This window comes from Acinonyx jubatus, chromosome A3 (assembly GCF_027475565.1).
Source record: "Acinonyx jubatus isolate Ajub_Pintada_27869175 chromosome A3, VMU_Ajub_asm_v1.0, whole genome shotgun sequence".
Classification (NCBI taxonomy): domain Eukaryota; kingdom Metazoa; phylum Chordata; class Mammalia; order Carnivora; family Felidae; genus Acinonyx; species Acinonyx jubatus.
Window position 1 is genome coordinate 2,983,859 of NC_069388.1, and position 9,878 is coordinate 2,993,736.

General features: G+C 45.3%; 1 pseudogene; it reads left to right on the top strand.

Annotated features, from left to right (window-relative positions):
* Window positions 1-9,172: 9,172 nt before the first annotated feature.
* LOC106969914 (peptidyl-prolyl cis-trans isomerase A-like) lies at window positions 9,173-9,639 on the top strand (annotated as a pseudogene).
* The last annotated feature ends 239 nt before the right edge of the window (window positions 9,640-9,878 follow it).

Here is a 9,878-nt window from a genome sequence, read left to right on the forward strand (position 1 = left end):
CTGCCCTCTCCTCCAAACCGTCACCTTTCAAGAGCTACTCCTGGTTGGGGTAGAACTTGGGTGCCAGAAAAAGTCATCAGAGTTGTGTTCCTTGTCCCTTGCTTTCTTGGGGAAGTGGAAACACCTTTCTCTTCTGCCTTCTGCTCCCAAGAAATAACAAGTGGGTGCATCGAGTTACCTGCTTCGAGCAGGTGACACGGGTTGTCGCTGCTCTTGTGGCCAGTGGGAGGGGCCCCACATGGCAAGACTGCAATGGGTTCCATCTTCAATAGACTTGCAGAGTCAATAGTTTGTGAGACGAGGAAGAGAGAGACGAGGAATCCAGTGATTTTCCCCTGAGCGTTTCTGAGTTGCGTAAAAGGTTATTTTCACCAAAGAAAATAACTATAATTATATTTAATAAATAATGGCTGTTTTAATAAGATACACACTCCAATATTTTCTATATTCGTAAATATGTGTTTCCTTTACACACTTTCTTACGTCTAGGTGAAAAATGAGTGTGACGTTTGAAGGTCTTACAACAAATGGAAATATTTCTCACTGAAACAAATGGTACTAGCTTCTTTATGCAGGTCTCTTTCTCTCCTAGCTGGAGCAAATTAAGTCGGAAATGGGTGTGTGTGCATGCGTAATGTTTTGTCCAACAGTGAGATTGTTTGAAGACAGGGCAGTGGACTACAATCCACCCTCATTATTCATGATTCTATACTTGTGAATCTGCCTGCTCGCCAAAATTAATTTGTAACACCCCAAATCAGCACATAGCATGCTAGCAACCATCCGCAGACGTGTGCGGGGCGGTAAAATTGGAAGCCATCAGAGGGCACATTCCCAGCTGAGGTAGAGCAAGGGAGACCCCCACGGAGATGACCAGAGGACGGAGACAGGAAGGGGCAGCGTGACTAATGCAAAAGGGCCCAACCCTGGGGCCAGGGGGATCAGGGTTTGAATCCCGACTCTGGCACCTGTTAGTGGGTCGGCCTCAGGCAAGTCACTTAATACATCTGAACTTTGTTTTCTTTTCTCATTTACAAAATAAAGAAAATAGAATGTACCAGGTGGGTTGTTTTTAAGATTTAAGGTGATTATCTATATGTGTGACGTGTAAAATATATTTCATACAGATAGAATATTCTACCTGTATATAATCACCTAGTAACAACTGCTCAGCGTTCACTGGTTCAGTGCTTGGAAGGAATTGTAGAATAGCCACCGCGAATAATGAGCCTTGACTGTATAATCCTCCGCTTTTCTTGCAGCAACATTTCCCCAAAGTGTAGTCCACGTTGGTACCACAAGATGCCTCACGAACAAGAAACCGTCCAAGTGAAACACGCTCGGCGAGTTCTGAATAATACATCTCCTTAAAGATTCACAGCCCACGTTAGTATATTAAAGGCTCTGAGAAGTCTTGCAGGGACATCCATATTTGGCAGTGTTCAGATGTATTCGAATACCCCATAATTTCCCATAGTTATGGTTGTTTCCGGAGAGGTAGGGGGACTCCTTGCTGGGAAATCTTGACCATTCAGGCATCGGCTCTGAGGTTGTCCTAGAGGAGTTTTTCCACGAGACGCTATTTTCCACAGGATGCTATTTTATGGCGGTGAAGAGGAAAGGGCTCAAGTCAGATGGTCCTGGGCTTGGATCCCAGCTCTGTCTCTTTCCAACGGAGAGGGCCAAGGTGAATTATTTAACCTGCCAGGCTTGAGTTCACTCATCTTCAGACTGAGTATAATAAAGCAATCCGCCCTCTCAGGCAACAAGGAAGGCTGTCAGAAGCAAAGAGCGTGTGGCACCATGACTGGCAGCCGCACGGCGGGTGGAAACCACGGGTGTTTCTATTTATTTTTTTTTCAACGTTTTTTTTTGTTTTTTTGTTTTTGTTTTTTTATTTTTGGGACAGAGAGAGACAGAGTATGAACGGGGGAGGGGCAGAGAGAGAGGGAGACACAGAATCGGAAACAGGCTCCAGGCCCTGAGCCATCAGCCCAGAGCCTGACGTGGGGCTCGAACTCACGGACTGCGAGATCGTGACCTGGCTGAAGTCGGACGCTTAACCGACTGCGCCACCCAGGCGCCCCTAAAATAAGGATATAATATGCCAATATAGTCCCAGTAAAACAAGAGGGTCTGGGCTCATCTGCGTTGATGGGGTTCTGTGGGGAGACAAAACCCCATTCACCTGCAAAGAACTGTCAGAAGCTGAGCTGTGTGTCCTCTGTCCCCTGTGATAAGATGCACAGCCAGACACAGAGCAAACATCAGAGACAAGCAGCTGAGGACTCTGCCCACAGTCGGTCTTCCGTTTCATTCCTGTGGCCCTGAGTCTCGTCCTGCAGAAAAATGTCTCTTGGGTCGTGTGACATGCTCCTCTCCAACCAGACAGAAACCTTTTCAGGACAAAACTTGGATTTAAGGCTCCATATCCCTTAAAGTAGCAGGGATCATATTCCAGAAATCAGCATCAGAAAATATGCTCCTGTATGTATGAAGTTACTGAAATGGGCAATGAGACAGAGTGAAATGAGAACTGTTTCCGAAAATCCCAAGAGCAACAGAGGTCCATATGTAATAAATATTTATTCAATGGCCTTAAAAATTGTATGAATTCATCCCTCAAATCACATCTGTTTGAGCGTGATTTTACTCTTCTGGTTAATATGCCTTTTCAAATCCTGCTTCCAATTTAGGACAGGAAGAGAAAGAAACATATTTTCAGTTCTGTTTAGGGACCAATTCCAGCTCAGCAGAAAGCGCATAATCCCACAGATCTAATTTAGAAGAGGTAAGAGTGGCTTCTAGGGTTTCCAGACACACCACCTTATTCTGTCAGGCACTTGTGTATTCAATATGGCCATTCGTCAGCCTGTCTTCCAAGTGGGGTCCAAAAACATGCTGAGGCTCCGACGTTCCTCCAGTAGGGGAAGAGGCAGTTTTGAAGACTGGCCAGTTTAGGGGAATGGAATAAAATCCCCAGGGGCCTATGGACAGCACAGAAATACACTTCTCAAGAATGCCAGTCAGAGGAAGCCATTTTCCTCGTGACACGCAGTCTTCTGTGTGGCACACGTGGGTTGACACTGGTCTCGGGGGGGGGGGGGTGTGGGTAGGTCCTGGGTCCTTGTCCGGTGCCCACGCTGAGCCAGCCTCCGTTTCCCCACCCGTGAGGTGAGAGAGCCAACCTACAGATCCTTGCCCATGCAACGTTTTGATCAGCAAATCCAGCCTTCAAGAATGAGAGGTTCTTCTCCTGTTCTTTTTCCAGTCTCGAGACAAAGAAAATTTGATTTCTCTTCATTACTCAAATTCCTGCCTAGATGAAGCAGCCCTATGTTTATAAATCCAGTGCCTTCAGACTAAATGCATTCAACCAGGAACAGAACAGTGCCACTGTGGCCTGGCAGAGAAAACATAATTGTTGGCACAGGTAGAATGTCTTGTCCCAGCCGTCTCTCAGACACTCCTTGCATGGCAGGAAACAAGGAAAAGGAGACAATGCTCTAGATGTAAGTAAAAGGTCCCAAGATTATTGCAGGGAACCAAGGTCCTAAGGAGAGTTACAGCCAGTCTGATGTAACCGGCTCCTCCACCAGCCGTCCTCCTCCTCACTCTTCGATGGGGGACATTTGTCTGCATAAAGCCACAATCCTAACAGAATACCGTTGCCTTGTTGAGACCCAATCTCCATGCATCTTTAGAATGTTTTCTAGAATAGCTTCCATGGCTGTGGTGATGGTTAATTTTATATGCCACCTTGACTGGGCTAAGAGATGCCCACATAGCTGGTGAAACATCATTTCTCTGCGCGTGTGCATGTGTGTTTGTGTATGCGTGTGAGGTGTTTCTGGAAGAGATTGGCTTGTGAATCAGTAGGTTGGATGAGAAGATGCTCTCACCAGTGCAGGTGGGCATCACCCAATCCACTGAGGACCTACAGAGAACAAGAAGGCAGAGGAAGCATGAATTCACTCTCTCTGCTTGTGCTGGAGCAACCATCTTTTCTTGTCCTTGGACTGGAGCTCCTGGCTCCCAGGTGTTTAGACCTGGACAGAGACTTACATCACTGTGTGCCCCACCCCAATTCTTGGGCCTTTGGACTCGGACTGAATTACACCATTGGCCTTCCTACATCTCCAGCTTGCCGATGGCAAATTGTGAGATAGCTCAGCCTCCATAATGGTATACACCAATTCCAATAATAAATCTGCTCATGGCTGTCTATCTATCTATCTATCATCACCTATGTATTATCTGTCTATATATCTATGTATTATCTATCTATCTATTTATCTATCATCTATCTATCACCTATCATCTCCTATTGGTTCTCTAGGGAACCCTGACTAATACAAGAGATCAACCAGAATTTCTTAGAATATTGGCCGTAACTTCACCATGCATCCAGCCAATGGTCATATCATTCTATTGTAACCCTAAAATAAGTAATGATGATGAAAATGTGTCTTATGATAACCTAGACATTTGCACACTTCTTTAATCTAGCACTTACACAGAACAAATGCACTCATTTCCAAATGGCACCATTCAGAAAGTTGATGACGTCTTTGAATTAGCCTGAGCATCTTCTTTGAGAGAAAAATAAGCTATTTTTTCTAACCTCTTGTCTACATGGGCTGATCAGATCTACTGTTGTAATTGGGACGACAGGGGATTCAGTAGCTATTTGGCTTTAATCCCAGAGCTGGTTGGGCTGATATGTTCTATTCCGTTATTTTGCATAAAAATAAGAGCCTCTATTTGGATAGACATTCCTCAGGCCTGGTCCTCCTAGACTGGTTTCCTTTCCAGGAGTGGACTCTCCCTGGGTGGCTCCTGGGCTGATGGAGCAGGGAGGGCTGGAACAGCACCAGTCCCCCAGTTGGCAAGTGCAGAGATGGATTGGTTTTGTGTGACAGAGCATATTCAACACATAGATGTTCACTTCAGTCAGATTCAGGAGGGAATCATTAGCCCCTGCTGAGGCACATGGTATGTTCTTCGTGATATGAGGGACAGAAATGTAGAAAAACCAACTAACAGCTCATGGTTCCCTTGCTCTCAGCACTGGAACTAACCACAATAACACCCAGCTCCTTCACTGCCAAATGACGATACCGATGCACGCACACAGTGCGATTGTGAGGTCATGCACACAGATTGCACCACACAGAGCCCGGCACATAGGAAGGGCTCAATAAACTGTTTAAATAGTCAAATGGTTTCTGTCCATCTGAAAATATGCCATGCAAATATGGCTAAAGTCATTCTCACAAAATTTCAGAGGTGTACTTGGAACAGTCCGGGTTAAATTATATGCCATGTGATACATAAAGACCAACATAGAAGCCTCTGGGATAACACCTAAATGAGGTAGAACAGGGATCTGAAAACTGCAACCAGGGGACCAAATGTAGCCTAATGTCTGTTTTTACAAAGAAAGTTTTATTGCAACACAGGCACACTTGTTTGCTGGCACATTGTCTACGGCTGCTTTTGAGCTACACTGGAGAATTGAGGACTTATGGCGGTATGGCCATACGGTACTCATGGCCCCTTACAGACAGCTTGCTGACCCACACTTTGGTACAAGTGAGACTGGAGTGGAGTGAAAAGCAGGGTCGCTGCTGACCTGGGAAATTCCCCCCAGGCTAAACCGCGATGAACAGAAATGTAAATGGGAGTCATAATGTAGGAGTCCCAGACCTTCCTGTCTGTACATGGTGAGGCCCCTGGAGCACAGGGCCTCCCCAGCTGGTCAGCTCCCCACACAGTGTGTTTCACGAAGGGTGAAAAGCAGAAAGGATTTAGTAATTTAACAACAGTCGATGCATGCTTTTATGGATCCTGTTGTCCTTGAAATATTGAGCACCTGGGAAGTGCTAGTTTCTGGGAATAAGCAGGGAGTAAAATCAAGTTTCTCCTCCCACGGAATTCACATTCTGCAAGGGTGGGAGTTGCAAATGTGCACCCTAAGAGCCAGAAGCATATACGAATATGTTCCAGTGTAAGGAAGAATTCATCAGGGACAGTGTGTTAAGACATGGAGGTTCTATTTAAGGAAGACTTCTCTGCAGAGAGGACATTTGAGACAAGAGGAAATGAGCCTTGCAAATGGGGTGGCGAGTTGTTCCAGACAGGAGGAGCAGCAGGTTCAAACGCATGAATTGAGAAGCTATTTATTATATCTGAGAAATGAGACCAGTGCCATTTTAGTGCATTGAGCAAAAGGGGGAACATGGTAAAGGGATACAGATTTGCATTGACCAAAGAATTAAGTATGGGGCTTATGCTTTGTTTCAAGAAAAATGGAAGCCTTGGGAGTATTTGTGTTTCAAAAGGATCACCTTTGGCTAAGTTTAGAGACTAGACCATATGATTCAACATAACCCACCCTCAGGAATAATGGGAGAGTCCTGAATCATGAGCTGAATTCATGAGTTATTCCTGAGGACTGTATATGTGCAAAGCACACTTCTAATTGTGGCTTAATATACTCTGTGGCTCTTACAGCTCTCACCTAGGATAGAGACAGCTGGAAAAAACATTGCTCCCACTCATAAGAATAAAAAAGGGTGGCTCAGTCAGTCAAACAGCCGACTCTTGATTTTGGCTCAGGTCACAATCATCTCACAGTTCATGAGATTAAGCCCCGTGTCGGGCTCTGTGCTGACAACACAGAGCCTGCTTGGGATTCTCTCTTTCCCTCTCTCTGCCCCTATCCCACTTGTGCTCTCTCACTCTCTCTCAAAATAAATAAACTTTAAAAAATAAGAAAAAAACTATCTACAAAGTCATAACTCCACTTGAATCCATCACAGAATTGAGATTGGAGGGCAACCAAGAAGATTAAAATCCAACAGATGAAAAAGCAAATCCAAGGAAGATGGTTTCTGAGCACTGATTTACCTGGAGCACACCACAGGAAAAAGATGGGTTGCCACACGAGTAGGCAAGTAGAACTGAGTTAAAAATGTTCAGTGAATTCGGGGCGCCTGGGTGGCTCAGTCGGTTGAGCGTCTGACTTCGGCTCAGGTCATGATCTCACAGTCCGTGAGTTCAAGCCACGCGTCGGACTCTGTGCTGACAGCTCGGAGCCTGGAGCCTGCTTCGGATTCTGTGTCTCCATCTCTCTCTGCCTCTCCCCCGTTCATGCTCTGTCTCTCTGTGTCTCAAAAATAAGTAAACATTAAAAAAAAATGTTCAGTGAATTCATCCAAGAAACAAATAACCCAGTTAAGAAATGGGCAGAAGACATAAGTAGACACTTTTCCAAAGAAGACATCCAGATGGTCCACAGACGCATGAAAAGATGCTCAACATCACTCATCATCAGGGAAATACAAATCAAAACCATGATGAGATATTACCTCACACCTGTCAGAATCGCTAAAATTAACAACACATGGGACAATAGGTGTTGACAAGGATGCGAAGAAAAGGGAAACGTCTTTCATTATTGGTGGGAATGCCAACTGGTGAGGCCACTCTGGAGAATGGTATGGATGTTCCTCAAAAACCTAAAAACAGAACTACCCTATGATCCAGTAATTGCATTATTATGTATTTACTCAAAAGATACAAAAATACAGATTTGAACGGGTACACGCACCCCAGTGTTTATAGCAGCATTATCCACAATAGCCAAACTATGGAAAGAGCCCAAGTGTCAATGACTGTTGAATGGATAAAGAAGATGTGGTATGTATACACAATGGGCTATTACTCAGCCATCAAAAAGCCATCAAAAAGAATGGAATCTTGCCATTTGCAATGACATGGTTGGAGATAGGAGGTATTATGCCAAGTGAAATAAGTCCAACAGAGAAAGATAAATACCATATGATTTCACTCATGTGTGGAATTTAAGAAACAAAACAGATGAATATATGGGAAGAGGGAGAGAGAAGAGAGAAACAAACCACAAGTGACTCTTAGTGTTAGAGAACAAACTGAGGGTTGGTGGAGGGAGGTGCGTGGGGGATGGGCTAAATGTGGGATGGGTATTAAGGAAGGTACTTGTTGCGATGAGCACTAGGTGTTGTGTGTAAATGATGAATCACTGAATTCTACTCTTGAAACCAATATTGCACTGTATGTTGGCTGACTAAAAAAAAGAAAATATGTTTAGTGACTTGCTAAAGGCCAATAGTCAGAGTACAGATCCCCTAGGGGCTGCGGACGTAAGGGGAGGGCATCCACTTGCAAACTCTCTTCCACTGACCTCCACCTGGAGCTCAGGAGAAAGAGTGAGGGGAAGAGGCTGAAGAGAAACTCTCTTAGTGCAGTGGTCTGCAGAAGTGGGATGGACAGCATGGGTAGGGGGGCAGCACCTAATCCTGTCTGAACTCTCCTCCCCAAAGAACAAAAGTCTTAAAACGCTGGGGGAGGAGAAGCAAACCCTGGTAATGCTTGGGTATAGATGGAGACTCACTGTGGTTGGGGGGAAGGAAAAGAATACTCTGTCCCTGGAGAAGTGGCAGGAAGCCATCACAGGGACAGATCATAATGGGTTTCCTGATGCTAAGAGAGAGGCAGGACTTCTGAGGAAGCCCCATCCCCCAAACCCAGGGACACAGTGCCTTTCTAAGACTGTTGTTGGACCAGAATGTCACAGAGCTGCCTCTTACCCCCAGACTAACAAGCACAGAGGAATAAGCAACAGCAATCCTCAGTGTGGCCCAGGGGAAAGGAATAGAGACTCTTTTGGAGGCACCGACATCCAGGGAAGTCCTACAGCAGAGAGTACAGCAGTATCACTAAGAAAAGCTCTGACAAACCAGCCCCCACCTGAAATACAAGATAATACAGAGAAATTTGAAGCCAATAACCATAGCAATAACAAAATCCAAACCAACTCAATTTCTAGCTAGATTGGCTAAGTACCACCACACTAACAGCCCAGCAGAGGAAGGAGCCTGCCACATCCAAACATAAGTACTATTTACCTGGATCTCTACCATCTCACATATGGCATTCAGGGGTAACTAGCCTGCATGTACAAGCCAGAAATTATGAGACAAACAGAAACTCTGCCAAGAGACAAAATAATCAATATAAGTAGGCTCAGGAGTGGCTCAGATGTTGGAAATATACATGATTTAAAACAGCCATGATGGAGGCCTTGCAGATGCCTCCACCACCCAGAAGCCCCCTACATTGCCTAGCCATGGTCGACCCCACCACATTCTTTGACATCACCACGGAGGGTGAGTACTTGGGCCATGTCTCCTTTGAACTGTTTGCAGATAAAGTTCCAAAGACAGCAGAAAACCTTCATGCTCTGAGCACTAGGGAGAAAGGATCTGGTGATAAAGATTCCTGCTCTCACAGGACTGTTCCAGGATTTATGTGCCAGGGTACTGACTGGAAGCAAGTCCATCTATGGGCAGAAGTTTGATGAGAATTTCATCCTGAAGCACATGGGTCCTGGCATCTTGTCCTTAGGGAATGCTGGACCCAATACAAGAAGTTCCCAGCTTTTTGTCTGCACTGCCAAGACTGAGTGGTTGGAGGGCAAGCATGTGGTCTTTGGCAAGGTTAAAGGGGATAGATATTGTGGAAGCCATGGGGCACTTTGGGTCTAGGAATGGCAAGGCCAGCAAGAAGGCTACCACTGCCAAATGGACAAAATGAATACTTTCGATTTGTGTTGTATCTCAACTGCCAGACCATTCCTTCTGTAGCTCGGGAGAGCACCCCTCCGCCCTCACCTGCTCAAGATCCCCTATAATCTTTGTGTTCTCACTGCAGTTATGTGGGTTCCATGTTTTTCCTTATTACCCTCCAAGTCTAGCTGGATTGCAGAGTTCAGCTTACAATTATGAAATTAAAACTGAACACCACCACCACCAAATAGCCATGATGGATGTGTC